Here is a 17470-nt window from a genome sequence, read left to right on the forward strand (position 1 = left end):
AATATACGTGGTGTATAAAAATTTCAAAGATAAAAAAAGAAATTGCTTCTCAAATAATAAACTTGGTAGAAGAGCATTCTACTCCAACTCTCTTTTTAAAAAGTATTAAGTAATTAATCTTTATAAAAACAGAGCAGGTACAGTTTATAGTTATTTTTTTCCTAGCTCATTCACATCAAGGATTTTAAATGATCAGGATGCATCTGGTCTTTTAACTCCACCCCATGTACTACCCACCCCCGCCCCTGCCTCTGCCCCAAGCACAAATAAAAATCCAGCTGCTTCAGTGAGAGCAGCGTGGGGGAAGGGAAGCAGGAAAAGAGGGAGGTAAGAAGTATTACACAAAATCTACCTCTCAGTCCAGACTCTAGTACTTTAAAAATCAAACGAAGGCACAAACAAACCAAAAATAGAGGATCCATGGTGATTTGATTATTTTAAAGAACACTGGCTCATCTTTTACATAAAGGAGTTTTTAACCTATATCTTGGGGTAGGGTGGGAGTGAGGGAGGCGGAAGAGGAAGGAAGGAAACAAACGCACTATGTATGCATTTTTTTAATTACTGTCACACTTTCGAAGCAGAAGCAGCTTGAATAAAAACCCAAGTGTCATATCCTCGGTACTTTTGTAAAAACTTAACATATAATGGCTTTACTATTATAAAAGAATCAAAGTTTGGAAAATGGAATTAACCAACTTAGTTTATAAATTACCTATAGAACATGGAGAAATCTTTCTTGTTAGAAGCCAACTTTGGTTTGGATGCAAACCAAAGCTTTTGGCCACAGACAGTAAAAATGCCCAGGAGATTCAAAGCCATTGTGTTTCCCCTTCTCTTATTAGGTCTTAAAGAAATCTAACATCCTGCTAATCACAACTAATATGCACTCTGGGGAAAAAGTTTTCAAGATCTTTAGTTCAGAGTGGCTCTTAAGGAGTTAATTTCTGTATTTAAGAAATTCCTTTTAAAGCTTTCGATTTGATTCATTGAGGAGTCTGTAACTGTTAAACACATGGGGGAAAAATAAGCGTTTTAAAGAAAACTTAATTTCTACACGATACCATGAACTTAGAAATAATATCTTCCTTCCAAAATTAAAATAACATGAAAAAAATCCTCTTACATTCCCACTTATTTTCAGTATTTATAATTAGAAAATCGAACCACAGTAATAAGTTCTTTCCTCCCCAGTCAGTCCTAAGGCTAACCTTTTAAGTACTACATATGTATCAGGAGTATTCTTATCTGGGTGAGAAATTACATTTCAAAACAGACATTCTCCCATTATTTAGCTATCTCCTGCTACTGTGGCCATCTAGCAAGTTTCCATTTACCAAGACTAAATTCCTAAGATTATTTCATAAAATCCTATTATTTTACCTAACAAGTGACTGAAGTTTTGTAAGCAATTCAAGAGCATTTATCTTATTTAGACTTTAAAATGCCTACCACTATGTGATTGACATGAAATACGTAATATTTTTCATATTATATCTCGGTTTAGTTTTTAGTAAACTAGAAAACACTGGCACCTTTTCAAGACTTGATTTAATCCTTGAACTTTATTCAAATGCTCTATTTCTTTTCAAACAGTACCATGTCAGGTCAACTCGGGAAGGTTAACAAAAAGGTCCACAAAAGCTATTATCTAAGTGGCTAAAGGTACAATTCAATTAAGTAGGATTTGAAAAAGAAGTAAACTCCTGTCTGAGTGCCTCTTTCTTACGCAAATAATACAGGTGGTTTGCATTTCCTATGAGACCTAGTCATTTTATAATATGAAAAACATTCTTGTGAAGAAAATCTCTCAGAACTCAGCTATTTAAGGTAGGTCAGAGTGCTAAGGGTAAATTTTAACAGGCCAACTAATCATGATTTAAATTACTAAGTTTAGTTTCTAGGCTAAAATAAAATTCTCTTAAGGTAACTAATTGAAAGCCATTGGGAGAATTTAGCTACCAGAAATGTTAAAAAAATTAGTTTATAAAGGTCTATTTTGATAATACTCATGTACAAATGGAGGTCAAGTGTATACATGCTTCTTAAAATAGTATTAAATAGGGCCACAACTTGCGAATTTTAAAATGTACAAATTATATTTAAGCTACAAATATGTTCCAAGCAAGTGCTGATAAACACTATTACAGTACTTTGAAAGAAATGTTCCAATATGTATTAAATAAACAACCCTGAAAATGTGTGATTTTTACTACTTTATGGAAAAATTAAAGACAAACGACATATGTAATTAAGTAGTTAAAAAACACTGATTTTTTTTGAAGTGGAAATCAACGATGTAACCATTATTAGTATTTGTATCCAAGTCAAACACATTTCAAAGACCTATTAATTTAAAAAATAAAAAAATATTTAAATAAAGTGAATGGATCCTACAGCTTTTAAGATGATTCTGTAGTAAATATTTCATGGGTCTAGGTGTACTGGAATGTAAAGAAACTAGAACTCATACATAACTAATTCAAGACTCTAAAGATATATCATTCTATGAGGAACTTCCACAGCCCAAGGGGAAGCAATGAGCTACCATCTGATGAAAGTCACAGAATATGGCCCTAATCACAAAAAGACTATTATTCGAATGCTGAAAAAAGCCTTTGAAAATTTAAATAAAAATTACTAATTTAAAATTGAATAATCATAATTGGAAAAAAAACTTTTGTAATTTTATTAATGGATTAAGAGTTCCTTTAAGGTCTCTTTGTCTGTGTTAACGATACTTTAAAAATAGTCTAAAGCTAAAATAAATACTTAGTTGAGAGCCTGCATTTCTAGTAGGGCCTACACCACGCTATAGGAAGAATGCTTAGAACAACTGTATCCTGTTTGGGGCTCCATGCTGCACCACATTCCATTCACATGAGGAAGAGGAGAACAGATGAGCCCTCCTCAAAAAAACATTTTTAAAATAAATCAGCTACAGCTCTCAAACATAACTCAGCTGCTCAAACAAACCACGTTAAAGCTCACATTTAACGTTTAACTAGAAATTCATGGAGTTTATGTCTGCAGTCTGAGTTTCTAACAATCTCCAGTTAACATTTAACAATTCCTTTTCCAAGTTAAAAAAAAATCATGCTCATTAACTACAAAAATCTGATATAAGCTTTACTAAGGGAAAATAAGGAAGCAGAAAACTAAGCAACATTTTAGAAGTCAAGGTTTAGTCTATACACACACACACACACACACACAAAGACTGGAGTGACTTGAAAGAACAAAGTCCAAATTCCCACCCAAGCAGGTCTATTGAAAAACACGATACTGTTAGAAAACAAGTTGGGGGTGGGGACTGGAATACACCACACAAAAAACCCTCACAAAACAAACACCCTCACTTCCCTTAAAACACTATATTCTAAAAATGCTAATCTGAAACATTTCTGCTCTAATACTTTAAACAAACTCTAGTTTTTAATCTTTTTACAGTGTTATGAAATTACTACACACACAATAATTCCTTCTAAACAAACGAGATAGTTAAAATTTCTTAAAACTAAGAACACTAAGGCTCGATCAATAAAAGGCAGTGACCTTAATTCCTAAGGCTGAGAAGTAAAACCAAATGTAAATTAAGACAAAAGAAAAAAGGAAGCAGAAAAATACAAACCGTACTTTGTTCTTTAAAATTTTTAAGTATCTTTAAATCTCAGAAATCCACGACACCGCTCTAAAGGTCAAGAAGTAGCTGACATTTCCATTTCACTCTTGAGCAGGATTTTTTATCTAGCCTAAATACTTCTTTAGTCTTCAAAAATCACAGGCAAATGGCTCTCAAACCAAGCATTTCTGAGCTCACTTGCAGCGTCGTCATTGTATAGGAAGAAAAGCCAAGACCACAGAACGAAGCAGAGCTGTAACCTAACAAGTCTCCGACGAGCAAACGACGATTTTCTGTCTGCTCTGGCTCAGCCCTGGCAGCGATGAGGATTACAACTCGCTCTTTGTCATCAGCACTGTGGTGTTAACGACTAAGAAATCCTGCAGCTGAAGCACTACTGCATCCTCCGATCTGGGTCAGGATAATTTCTCCCGAGGTCGCTTACATAACCAGTGAGATACTCCAAATAGAGAGAACAGCCATCCATCAGCTAGAGAAAGCCTTTCCCACTGTACTCTGTCTGCGTGGAAACACACTGCAGTAGCTTCCAACAGTGCAGACACCCAAATGAGAAAGACTACTTGGCTTAGGGCACACTGAGAGAAGGGAAGGGGCGGTGCTCTGTAAACTGTAACTAATCCCCCGTCACAGGTGCTGATGGAGTCACTTCCAGCACGAGTCACATTACTGGTGATTACTCATTTGGCTGCGGCCATAGAGACTGGCTCATAATTTTAACAACAGACAAAGACAGACTAGTGGTGAGACGGAGACCTCAAGTTTACTGTCTCTTTCAGTAAAGCAAATGCAAATACAAAGTTTTTGCTTTCCAGATTTACCAAGGTGAGAAAGTGCAGAAAACAAATAATATGTAAACATCTCTCAAGTTGGCAAAAATGAAGCATAACATTAGACCACTGAAAATACTTTGTTTTAGAGTACCTATTTTTAGTTTAATCATTTGTCCTTAAATATATAGTGCCATAAAAAATTCTCAGGAAAAAGAGTTATAAACATTTTTGGATTAACAGTCTAAATGAAATCAAATGACAACAACACTTGAAAGGAAAACTGGTAATATTTATTTTAGCAGATTTAAAAAGATACTCCTGTAACATTTTTTTTCTTTAGGAAAACAATTAATCTAGACAATTCACAGTTATAAAAACCTGTAAGTTGAAAGCATAAAATATATTTTTCTGATGTGTTACGTAACATATGCTCTTAACTTCTTTCTAATCTCGAATTATATTGTCCAATATGGTGGCCAGTAGATACACATGGCTACTCAGCACCAGAAATGAGGTAAGCCTAGATTCAGAAGTGTGCTGTAGGTATAATATACACACTGAATTTGAAAAAAGAATGTTAAATATCTGTGAGTATAAGAAAACACTTATTTTTAAATGACGTGAATGTTCTTTTATTATAAATTTGATATCTTGTAGATATCAAACACAGATATCTCCCAATTTTATTTAAAGATTTTATTTTGGGGGCATCTGTATGGCTCAGTCGGTTAAGCGTCCAACTTTGGTTTAGGTCAGGATCTCAGTGAGTTTAAACCCTGCATAGGGCTCTCTGCTATCAGCACAGACCCTGCTTCTGAACCTCTGTCCCCACTGCCCCCCTGCCTCTCTGCCCCTCCCCTGCTCTCTCTCTCTCTCCTCTCTCTCAAAAATAAACATTTAAAAAAGAAGTTAAAAAAATTTTATTTTTAAGTAATCTTCACACTCAACATGGGGCTTGAACTTAACAACCAAGAGCCACATGCTACACTGAGTAAATCAGCCAGGCACCCTCAATTTTAATAAACCTAAAAATTGACATTTTTTTTCATACAGCATATCCAACCAGTTCATCAAATCATATTAAGAGAAAAACTTCCCAGGGCGCCTAGGTGGCTCAGTCAGTTGGATTGAGCATCCACCTCTTGATCTGGGCTCAGGTCCTGGGTTCGAGCCTCAAGTCAGGCTCTATGCTGACAGTGCAAAACCTACTTGGAATTCTCTGAGAGAGAGAGAGAGAGAGAAAGAAAGAAAAAAACTTCCCACCACCAGCCAATGCCCTGACTCTCTACACCTATTCCAGATGTACCAGTTTCATTTCACAGAAAACATCAGGTTCACTACTGAAAAGATATTTTCAATTTAGTATATGGTATATGACTGACTGTACCTACAAAACTCTCAACCTTTTTTTGTTGTTTTAAGGATAAAAGAGATGGATAATGATTATTCTAAAAATATTAGTAAGATACAACTTTAAAAGACTAATAGTACTAAAATACAACTTTAGAACAAAGTTTTGTTTTGTTTTGTTTTTTACATTTATTTATTTTTAAGAGACAGAGTGCAAGTTGGGGAGGGGCAGAGAGAATGAGACACAGAATCCAAAGCAGGCTCCAGGCTCTGAGCTGTCAGCACAGAGCCCAATGCAGGGCTCAAACAGTGAGATCATGACCTGAGCTGAAGTCAGACGCTTAACCTACTGAGCCATGCAGGTGCCCCTAGAACAGTTTTTTTTTTTAATAAATCAACTGCATATTACCTCATACACACCATTCCAATAATTCATTCATAATCACTTCACACATGAATATAAAACATACATGAAAAGAATTCACAATGTCATTTACAAAAAAGCCCACAACAACTGGATAAATATGACAGTTTTATTCTGACCCTCCAATAACACAAGAAACATCAAATGTTTAATTCAGGCTATTATATTATAAAACATCACATTTTAAATACATTTCACACTACATTTCTACAATTTCTTGTTCATTAGAGAATGAGTTTAATACTTCATAGGATTCATCTTACAAGCTCACGTAAATTCAGGTTTGACTGTATATAACGTATACTTAGAAACAGCTGTCTTTTCTCCTCAAGTACTATCCGTCCCCCTACAGAATCAAACAGCACATAGAACTACAGTTAGCTAACAATCCACCTGCCACGATATTTATATACTCCTAGTGACATAAAATGCAATATTTTTTTACATGTTTATTTATTTTTGAGAGACAGAGAGAGTGTGTCAGAGTGCAAGCAAGGGACGGACAGAGAGAGAGAGGGAGACACAGAATGCAAAGCAAGCTCCAGGCTCTGAGCTGTCAGCCCAGAGCCCGACGTGGGACTTGAACTCACAAGCAGTGAGATCCACGACCTGAGCTGAAGTCGTAAGCTTAATCAACTGAGCCACCCTGGTGCCCCAAATGCAATAATTTTTTAAAAATAAAAATAAGTAACATTAGTAAAGAAAAACCATTCATTTTTATTTCATACTATATCATGGCTGAATTAAATACTTCTCCATTAGGATAAAGAAATACTATAAGTCAACTTTCAATGCAAATGAGTGGGGCACAAAGATGCAACTAGTTGAAAGCCATAAATATCTTTTTAATATCTATTTAATAAATTGGGCTTGACATACAGTTTAAAAAATGTTTTTAAATATTTTTAAAAACATTATCAATGTGAGTTTGGTCTGGTACTCTGGTAACAGAGTATTAGTATTTCTAACACAAATAAAAACAGTGAAATAACAATTTAGAGAACATACTTGGTAGCAAGCATATAATAAATTGCTCAGCTTTTACATCAAATCTCCTTAATTTTTCTCTTGTTCTTAGAACTCCTTAGGGATGGTAGATGCCACCTTTCAGACAGCAAAAAGCACCATTTTGAGGAGAGCAGCATTTTGGGCCTTTAGATTGGTTGTTCTTATGGGTTATATCTTAATGGATTAAGGTAGTAAGCTGAACAGTTATTGCTAATTTTTCTTTTCTTTCATTTCTCCCCCTCCCCACCTGCCTTTTTTTTTTTTTTTTTGGTTGGGTGAAGATGGGGGGCAAAAAGTTTTCTCTGGCAGCTAAACCAGGCTAGAGGAAGAGGAAACTACTCCAGTTACTGCCCAGAAATACACATGTCTGACTTCCTTCCTTTTTAGCTGGTTTCTAGGTTACAAGCTGAATAAATCAACAGAGGTGAGAAAGTAAACAGAAGCTAAAAGGAAAGCAACACGGTATGGCTAGCTAAAGAAAATCTGTTCTTTCCAATAATGTAAGAACCTTAATTACATGTGTAATTAAGAGTTAAAATAAATGAGCATTTTGGTTCCATTTATCTTGGGTCATGAAAGAAATAAATCCCTCATCTTTATAGATGTAGAAGTCTAAGGAAACAAGTGGATTTCTCTAAGTATAGATTTTCAAAAAAACCAAGAGCCTCTAAGTTCAATAGCCTAGCATTGTAAATATTTTAGTAGACATAAAGGTAAGAAAGATGAATAATAGTAGTTCAGAGAATTTCAACATGATATGGCCTTACATGAAGGCTGACTAGATTCAGGAAAATATCTTTCAATATGCCCTATTGTCCTGTAATATATGAAAATATATAATCAAACACATAACTACTGCATTGTGGTAATGTTCAAAGGATTAACTTCTTTACAAAAATGAATCCATGCAGAACTTCCTGGGACTGCAAAGATTATGTAGCACTGTTTCCTCCTTTCAACAGACTGTGAGTTCTACAACGATTTCCAGATGATACTGGCCTACTCTTGCTGATTTTTTAAACTCTTTTCTCTCCTTCAGTCATGCAGCGCAGTCATTCAACCAACAGGTATGGGGTATCTTTTGCTTGCCAAGCACTATGCTTGACCCCGAGGAAACAATGGTGAGGAAAAGACAAACAAATTCTACCCTAGCGCACATTTCACACTTTTTCAAAAAAATTTTTTTAATGTTTATTTATTTTTGAGAGAGAGAGAGAAAGAGAGAAAGAGAGACAGACAGACACCAAGCACGTGCAGGGGAGGGGCAGAGAGACAGAATCTGAGGCAGGCTCCAGGCTCCAAGCTGGTCAGCACAGAGCCTGGCGCAGGGCTCAAACCCAGGAACTGTGAGATCATGACATGAACTTAAGTCCAATGCTTAACCAACTGAGGCACCCAGACGCCCCATATTCCACACTTCTGGTAGGAAACAGATAATTATCATAGAAATAAAAAATTACAGCCTTGTTAAGAACTTAATTAATAATTGGAGAATTAGTGCTCCTTTCCCTCCTTTCTTCAGTATATCTTTCATAATGGACCCAGTCATGAGAGGAGGGGAGTGCAACAAAATGTGTCTATTCTTGGGCACCTAGGTGGCTCAGTGGGTTGAGCGCCCGACTTCGGCTCAGATCATGATCTCATAGTTCGGGAGTTCGAGCCCCGCGTCGGACTCTGTGCTGACAGCTCAGAGCCTGGAGCCTGCTTCAAATTCTATGTCTCCCTCTCTCTCTGCTCTTCCCCCACTCAGGCTCTCTCTCTCCTTCAAAAATAAATAAAAGCATTTAAAAAAAATATTTTTTAAATGTGTCCATTCTTTAAACCTTGGTAAATTTTAATCACATATAGTTGAACAAAGAAAACTCACTGTTGAGGATACTAAAACATAAAAAGTCTACACAAATAGTCTGTATATTTTTCAATATGCATATGGCTGAATTCAGTTTCCTTTGTTTTGTTTTTATCCTTCTAAGCTTTCTGAATAAGCCATCCACTCTACAGTAGTTTTGAGTTTGTCATTTCTAGGTTTTCTCTTTCAGAATCTCCCTGATTAGACAGACTTCTTTCCTCCCAGTATTATGAGGTTCCATTTCCTCTTCTGTCTCTGTAACTTTGCAGGTATGTGCCATTAAGATAATCAATTTTTCGTTCTACAAATAAGTGAGTAATTCCAGACTGTATTTTTAGACTTGTATTTCATACTGTTGTTAGGACACTGTCATACTTATATCCTGTCACCACATAAAGCCAAATATGAGTAGAACTAAATGCTTAACCATTCCTAAGTTATTCATACTTCTTTCCAAACCAGTGTAAGTACTAGCACTACTTGAGATGTCGATACCTCAAAATTAATTAATAAAATGATCCTGTTTGATAATTTAGTTTGTTTCCTTTGCTCATATACTATTCTGTATACCTGATCTTTTCCTTTAAAACTCTGTCTGTAACGAAAATGTAATTTTTCTATACATTCTTCTATAACTTTAACATGAACTCAATAAAAGTGCCAATAAGATTTGGAACTAAAAAATCAATTTTCTGGAAAAGTAAATATAATCAGAAAAGTTGTAAAAAGAGAGAAAGAAGAGAAAAAAAAATCAATGACAGGGAACTATCCCTAATAACATACCATATTTGAATGCTCTAATTAATACAACAGTGTGAAACTGGAGCATGAATAAACAGTATCAGTGGATAGTTTAGAAAATCCCTAAATAACATCAGTGAAGTAGGAGAACTTTGTGTAAGATAAAGATGGATTTTCACGTCATAGGCGGAGAAAAAGTGAATTAGAAAACTGAATAATTGGGGGGGGGGGCTTTTAAAAAGGGAAATGGAACTTGAGAGAATAACAGTCTAATTTTTGAAAGTTTAATTTGAGAGAGGGAGTGAGCATGTGCACGTGATAGGGGGAGGGGCAGAGAGGAGAAAGAGAATTCCAAGCAGGCTCTCTGCTACCAGTGCAGAGCCTGACATGGGGCTTAAACCCAAAAACTGTAAGATCATGACCTGAGCCGAAATCAAGAGTTGGATGCTTAACCAACTGAGCCACCCAGGTGCCCTGAGAGTAATAATCTAATTTTTACAGATGAAGAAATGGGCATTCAAGTGTCTGGAGTACCTGGGTGGCTCAGTCAGTTAAGTGTTGTACTCTGGTTTTGAATCAGGTCATGACCTCATGGCTCCTAACATCAAGCCCTGCATCAGGCTCTGGGCTTTGCACTGACAGCATGGAGCCTGCTTGGGATTCTCTTTCACCTCTCTCTCTCTGCCCCTCTCCCCCACTTGCATGCACATACACATGCACTCTTTCTCTCACAAAAAGCCAACCAACCTTGTTTATAGAAGCCCTGGGACTAGAACGTGGATTTCCTAATTCATAGCTGAATGATTTTTACTTTCTAAGATGGTGTAAAAACTGTACTGTTTTCAAGCTTGTTGGCATGAAGCGGCACAGAGGAAGGTGTTTTGCTATCTGCTGAATAAAACTTTAAACTTTGAACATAAAATGGAGGAAAATGAAACCAGTCTATAACAAACTACAAAATCATATACCACCCAAGGAAAAAAGGGTAGAACATTAAGAATTTACATATTTCTAATATGCCTTAATAACACATATGCCACCTTTCAGAAAGGAGAAATAAGCAGGATTAAAAAAAAAAAGCAACTCAACATGAAGAGGTTTTTAAAGCTGTGTTCATAAAAAGAACACTTGGGAAGATCATAAACCATTAATGGTTAAAAATAAAAGGAAACTTTAATTCCTATTTTGTTACTCTACTTTCTGTCGAGAAAATGATTTTCAATATGGCAAGTATAAACTGGAGACTAAAAATAAACTAAGCCATAAAGGATAGTAGAGGATTCTTTTTAAGAAACTGAATTAGTGGGGCACCTGGGTGGCTCAGTCGGTTGAGTGTCCGACTTCGGCTCAGGTCATGATCTCACAGTCTGTGAGTTCAAGCCCCGCATCGGGCTCTGTGCTGATGGCTCAGAGCCTGGAGCCTGCTTCCGATTCTGTGTCTCCCTCTCTCTCTGCCCCTTCCCTGCTCATGCTCTGTCTCTCTCTGTCTCAAAAAAAAAATAAATAAATAAATAAATAAAAAACAAACTAAATTAGTAAATCACATAATTACATTAGAGATAATTTGGGGGGGCGCCTGGGTGGCGCAGTCGGTTAAGTGTCCGACTTCAGCCGGGTCACGATCTCGCGGTCCATGAGTTCGAGCCCCGCGTCAGGCTCTGGGCTGATGGCTAGGAGCCTGGAGCCTGTTTCCGATTCTGTGTCTCCCTCTCTCTCTGCCCCTCCCCCGTTCATGCTCTGTCTCTCTCTGTCCCAAAAATAAATTAAAAAAAAAACGTTGAAAAAAAAAAAAAAAAAAAGAGATAATTTGGAAAACAAAATAAATGCGTAAAAAGGATCCCCTGGTTTTAACAATTTTTCTCAGCCAGTTCAAAAGTAATTGCACTTTCAGCCCTTTTTTCACAAGTATATTTGTTACCAAGTTTTAAGATATAATTAAAAACTTTTTTAAATTTATTTTTGAGACAGAGAGAGAGGGCAAGGGAGGGAGGGGCAGAGAGAGAGAGGGAGACACAGAATCCAAAGCAGGCTCCAGGCTCTGAGCTGTCAGCACAGCCTGACATGGGGCTTGAACCCATGACCTGTGAGATCATGAACTGAGCCAAAGTCGGATGCTGAACAGACTGAGCCACCCAGGCACCACCAAGATACAATTTAAAAGGAGTAGCTTATAAATTGTATCTTGAAACTCTTTTCATTTTACTACATTGACATTATTTTAAATAGCTACCTAATAAAAACTTAATCAAGTAAATGAACATTTAATTTTATTATGCATTTTCTTAGTGTTGGATATTAAGTCCTTTTTTTCACTCTTCTATTATTACAAAGAATAGAAACATCATCGTGCTTTCATTAACTAACGATCCAAGTTTAGATGGGTTCAAATAAATTACATGTTAGCATACTGACTTGATGGATATAAACTCAGAGCTGTTTCTGGTAGTCTCTGAAAATAAATCAAGGCATTATCAAGATAGTATGGACATAGGCATCTACTGATATTTATAAAAGAGGGGGCAATTCAGGAACAAACTACATGCTAGCAACTCCAGCAAAACTCCAAGATGAAAAATTAGAATCATGAAAAAAACTAATACACAGTGATTACTAAGAGCCAAATATACTCACTGAGAATAATTTGTCTTCTAATAAAAACAAAGGCTACTTTCATCAAGGTAAAGTCAATGAAATATGGGCTGGATGACAGTTTTTGATGCATTTGAAACTGGTTAAAGAAATACTAAATAATAGTACTGTTTCTAACCTGAATGTTTAACCTGTACCTGTACTCTGTCTAACCTTCATCTTTTGTCTTGCACACTATCACATGCTGACTATCTTTATTAGCAAATTAACAAATGACAGAATGATTCAAAAAGAGACATAATAATCCCGTAGATCTTACATTGGTCATACTATCTCTGAATATCTTGTTCAGTTTGGGCATCACAATATAAGAGAAACAATTACAAACTAAGATGTGTCAAAGACATTTAAAAATCATGGATTATTAGGGGGTGCCTGGGTGGGTCAGTCGTAATGGTTAAGTGTCTTAGTTCAGCTTAGGTCATGATCTTGCGGTCCATGAGTTCGAGCCCCAAGTCGGGCTGTGTGCTGACAGGTCAGAGCCTGGAGCCTGCTTTGGATTCTGTATGTCTCTCTCTCTCTCTGCCCCTCCCCTGCTCACACTCTGTCCCTGCCTCTCTCTCAAAAATAAACAAATATTAAAAAAATTTTTTTTAAATAAATAAAAAAAATCATGGATTATTAGGATCATTGAAAGGAATGGAGAATGTCTTGCTTGGAGAAAAGGAGAAGGACAAATAATAATTATTTACAATCACTTAAAGGGCTAGGAGCACCTGGGTGGCTCAGTCAGTTAAGTGTCTGACGCTTGGTTTCAGCTCAGGTTATGATCTCATGGTTTCACGGGTTTGAGCCCCAAGTTTAGCTTTCCACCAGCAGCTCAGAGCCTGCTTGGGATTCTCTCTCTCCCTCTCTCTTCCCCCTCCCCCACTTGCATTGTCTGTCTCTCTGTAAATAAATAAATAAACTGAAAAATAAAAATAAAAATAAAAATAAAAATAAAAATAAAATAAAATAAAATAAAGGGCTAGGCAATCTGGAAAGGAAGGACCTTATAAGTAAAATTTTGAAAGCCAATGCTAGCTCAGCACAAAGAATAAACAAATTTCCAATAATTAAATATTACCATACCAAAACAGACTTACTTACGAAGTAGTAAGCTTCTAAAAACTAGAAGCAGTTAAGAAAAACCTGGGACAAACACTTGACAAGTCTATCACTGAAGGATCCACTTTATGGCTTTGGCAAGGAATGATTTATATAACACTAAAGATTCTCTCCAATTCTAAAATTCTAATACTATGTTATTTAAGCCACTTCATGTTTATGAGCAAAGTGAAGATAAGATTAAGTCAAACTTTTCATAAACACTGCTACTTTTGCATATATAAAAGCATAAAACAAATACTGCTGAATGTTCATGTATTTAGAAAAGGTGGCAGAATTAAAAGTAAATAGTAACTTCTGCTATTTCAGAATAAATTAATAACCAAGGTTTGTACCACTGGGCAGATATAAAACTCCATGGGAGACTTCTGTGACATGGAATTTCTGTAATCCACAGACCCTTTATCTCTTATGATAAAAAAGCAAATGTAATTTTGTGGGAATTAAAATATTACAAAATTAAATCAACCCAACCATTAATGCAAAGTATGTGTTAAAATGGTTAATCACAAAATCACAGAAGAAATTAAAAGTTAAATTAAAATATGACTTATAGTCTTCAGTCCTGTCATACATACCATCTTCAGAAAGTAGTACATATGCACTTATGTTTGCATATGTCTGATTACCTGGCCATTTTTTGTTCAAAAACTAATTTAAAATGTATTTTCTGATTTTTCTTAATCATTTCACTGTTTGTACTCTTGGAAACTTGAATAGAATATCTATTTCTTTACTAGTTTTGTTCATTTCCATCTGGCAAACATCTGTTTCTTGTGCAGCACAAGTCAACAAGGCTCTACAATTATTTCCCCATTACCTCCTTGTTTGTCAAAAACATCATCTGATGATGTCAGCAACAATCTGGAAGCTGGATTTTTCAACTAATAAGGGGGATTCACAATTTCCATTAAGTATGATATTGTAATTATTTTACTTATTTAAAAAATTAATGCATTTTAGGAGGCACCTGGGTGGCTCAGTAGGTTAAGTGTCAGACTTCGCCTCAGGTCATGATCTTGCCATTGATGAGTTCAAGCCCCATGTTGGGCTCTGTGCTGACAGTTCAGAACGTGGAGCCTCCTTCAGATTCTGTGTCTCCTTTTCTCTGTGTCCCTCCCCTGCTCCCGCTGTCTCTCAAACATTAATTAACATTAAAAAAATTTTTTTTAAAGTAATGCATTTTAGGTGGTGATGATCATGTATACGAAGTACCATTTAGATTCAAAATATGGTTAATACAAAAATTACCAAAGTTTCAATCATGTTTCTTTAACTATTGATAACTTATGCCAACATTTAGACAGTCATAATATATCAAAATACTGCTATGTAAAGTTGAAAAACTAGGGGCACCTGGGTGGCTCAGTTGATTGAGTGTCCGACTTCGGCTCAGGTCATGATCTCGCGGTCCGTGAGTTCAAGCCCCACGCTGAGCTCTGTGCTGACAGCTCAAAGCCTGGAGCCTGCTTTGGATTCTGTATGCCCCCCTCACTCTGCCCTTCTCCCACTCGTGCTGTGTCTCACTCTGTCTCTCAAAAATAAATAAATGTTAAAAAACTTTAAAAAAATACTATTTAAAAAAATTTTAAAAACTAAAATGGAAGAGAAAAGTTGACATAAAGACTTTTGTACTGAAGTGATTTCTTTCAATTACCAACAAATTAATGATTCACTTAAAATGAACTTTTCTTGGGGCGCCTGGGTGGCTCAGTTGGTTGGGCTTCTGACTTTGTCTCAGGTCATGATGTCATAGTTGGTGGGTTGGAGCCCCGCATCGGGCTCTGTGCAGACAGCTCAGAGCCTGGAGCTTGCTTCAGATTCTGTGTCTCCCTCTCTTTCTTCCCCTCCCCCACTTGTGCTCTGCCTCCCTTTCCAAAATAAATAAACATTAAAAAAATAAAAATAGGGGCGCCTGGGTGGCTCAGTCGGTGGAGCGTCCGACTTCGGCTCAGGTCATGATCTCACGGTCCGTGAGTTCGACCCCATGTTGAGTTCTGTGCTGACAGCTCAGAGCCTGGAGCCTGCTTCGGATTCTGTGTCTCCCTCTCTCTCTGACCCTCCCCCATTCATGCTCTGTCTCTCTCTGTCTCAAAAATAAATAAACATTTAAAAAAAATAAAAATAAAAATAAATAAGACAAAATGAACTTTTCCTCTGGGGTGCATTGGTGGCTCAGTTGGTTAAGTGTCTGACTCTTGGGCTCAGGTCATGATCTCACAGTTCATGTGTTTGAGCCCCACATCAGGCTCTGGGCCGACAGCACAGAGCCTGCTTGGGATTCTGTCTCCCTCTCTCTCTGCCCCTCCCTGGCTTGCTTTCTGTCTCTCTTTCAAAATAAATAAAAATAAACTTTAAAATGAACTTTTCTTCTTTTATGTTGTGTTATAGTACAATTTAAAGTTATATTGCACGCTCATTTTAACAGCACATATACTAAAACTGGAATGAAAGTTATATTGCAAATGAATACAAAGAAAATGAAAACCCATAATGTAATATCAGGTCAATTTCTAATGTAATTTCAGGTCAATTACTAATGTAATTTCTATACACTTCCTTTAAACAAAGACCCTCCCCTCTAAAGCTCTAAGTTTTCTTAATTCAGGTCAGTTCCTGTTTCACTAAGGACTTTCCTTCCCTCTAAAGGATGAGGCAACAAAAATCCCAAGAAAAACTGGGAAATGAAAAAGTTGAGACTCATTAATGATGCCCAGAAGCCTGGCTTAAGTTTATCTCTGTAGAGAGAGGAAAGTTTCAAAATTAGGTTCTTCATGGATAATAAAGATTCCTTCCAGGGCCTTAGTTTTCTTCAAAGTTTCAGATAGCCTGGAAGCAGTCTACTCAAATAAACTTCTTTTGGACTCCTGTGGATTTAGTAGTGCTTTATAGCTTTTCAAACAGTTGCTTTTTCCTTGGGGATTTGAAAGCTTCCCTGCATTGACAACTTGGACCACATGCTACAGGAGATTTTTAAAATAGAACAAGTTTTCCTACTTTCAGGAATCCTTAGGGTTATATTTCCTGCTTCCTATCACAGGTCAATTTATATTTTAATGTTTTAACTTTGAGTTCTATTCTACTTGGCCTTGGAGAACATAAGCATACTTTAAAAGCTACATTACTTAAAGGAAAAAAAATATTTTAAGTGATCATGGAACTATGCAGTTTTCTACTCTCGTAGAAAAAATGCCACACAGAAAAGCAATTGTTGGGGTGCCTGGGTGGCTCAGTTGGTTAAGCATCCAACTTGGGTCAGGTCCGTACCTGAGGGTTCCTGAGTTGGAATCCTGCATCTGGCTCTCTCCTGTCAGCAGCTTCAGACCTTAGGTCTTCCTCTCTCTGCTCCTCCCCCACTTTCTCACACACACACACACACACTCTCTCTCTCTCTCTCTCTCTCTCTCTCAAAAATAAACATTAAAAAATGAAAAATAAAAAAAGAAAAGCAATTATTTATGAAACCAGTTTATCAATTAATAGGTCAACTAAAAATGCCTGTGTACTTTCCACTGCTGCTTCCTTTGCCAGGAAGGAGTTTTCTTTACTATTCTCTTATGGTGGTGAACTGGATTGAGCTTTGTTATGCTTCATTATGTTTGTTACTATTTTAATTGGTGAGAAATTCTGAAAGGTACACTTTCCTCCCAGAGCTTGATGTTGAAGGCACGGAGTGGTGTCAACCAAGTTCTAGGATAGAGGTTCTCAATGGGTAGCTCCCTGTCCAACAGCATCAGCAATAACAATTAGCTAAAAATGCACATTATCAGGCTCCATCCCACACTACTTGAACCAGAAATTCTAGGGGTGGGGTCTAGCAATCTGTGTTGTGACAAGTCTTTGAGTAATTCTGAAGCACTGTGTAATTTGAGAACCAGTGACTTAAAGCGTGTGTCCTTAACCTTTTTGGAGTTGAGGAACTCTGAAGA

General features: G+C 36.6%; 1 protein-coding gene across 10 annotated transcripts in view; it reads right to left on the minus strand.

The window, feature by feature from the left end:
• The window catches only part of JMJD1C (jumonji domain containing 1C), a 318019-nt gene that overhangs the window by 85119 nt on the left and 215430 nt on the right, over positions 1-17470 (minus strand). The window contains exon 1 of one of the 10 annotated variants that reach the window (XM_049646140.1): positions 3637-4464. The exons of 8 other annotated variants lie outside the window; for them this stretch is intronic. The gene's annotated coding sequence lies outside the window, so the exon portion shown is untranslated. Of the gene's footprint in view, positions 1-3631; positions 4465-17470 lie in introns of those variants that run through there. One more of the 10 variants, XM_049646142.1, reaches the window with a different exon arrangement.

Source organism: Panthera uncia, chromosome D2 (assembly GCF_023721935.1).
Source record: "Panthera uncia isolate 11264 chromosome D2, Puncia_PCG_1.0, whole genome shotgun sequence".
Lineage (NCBI taxonomy): Eukaryota > Metazoa > Chordata > Mammalia > Carnivora > Felidae > Panthera > Panthera uncia.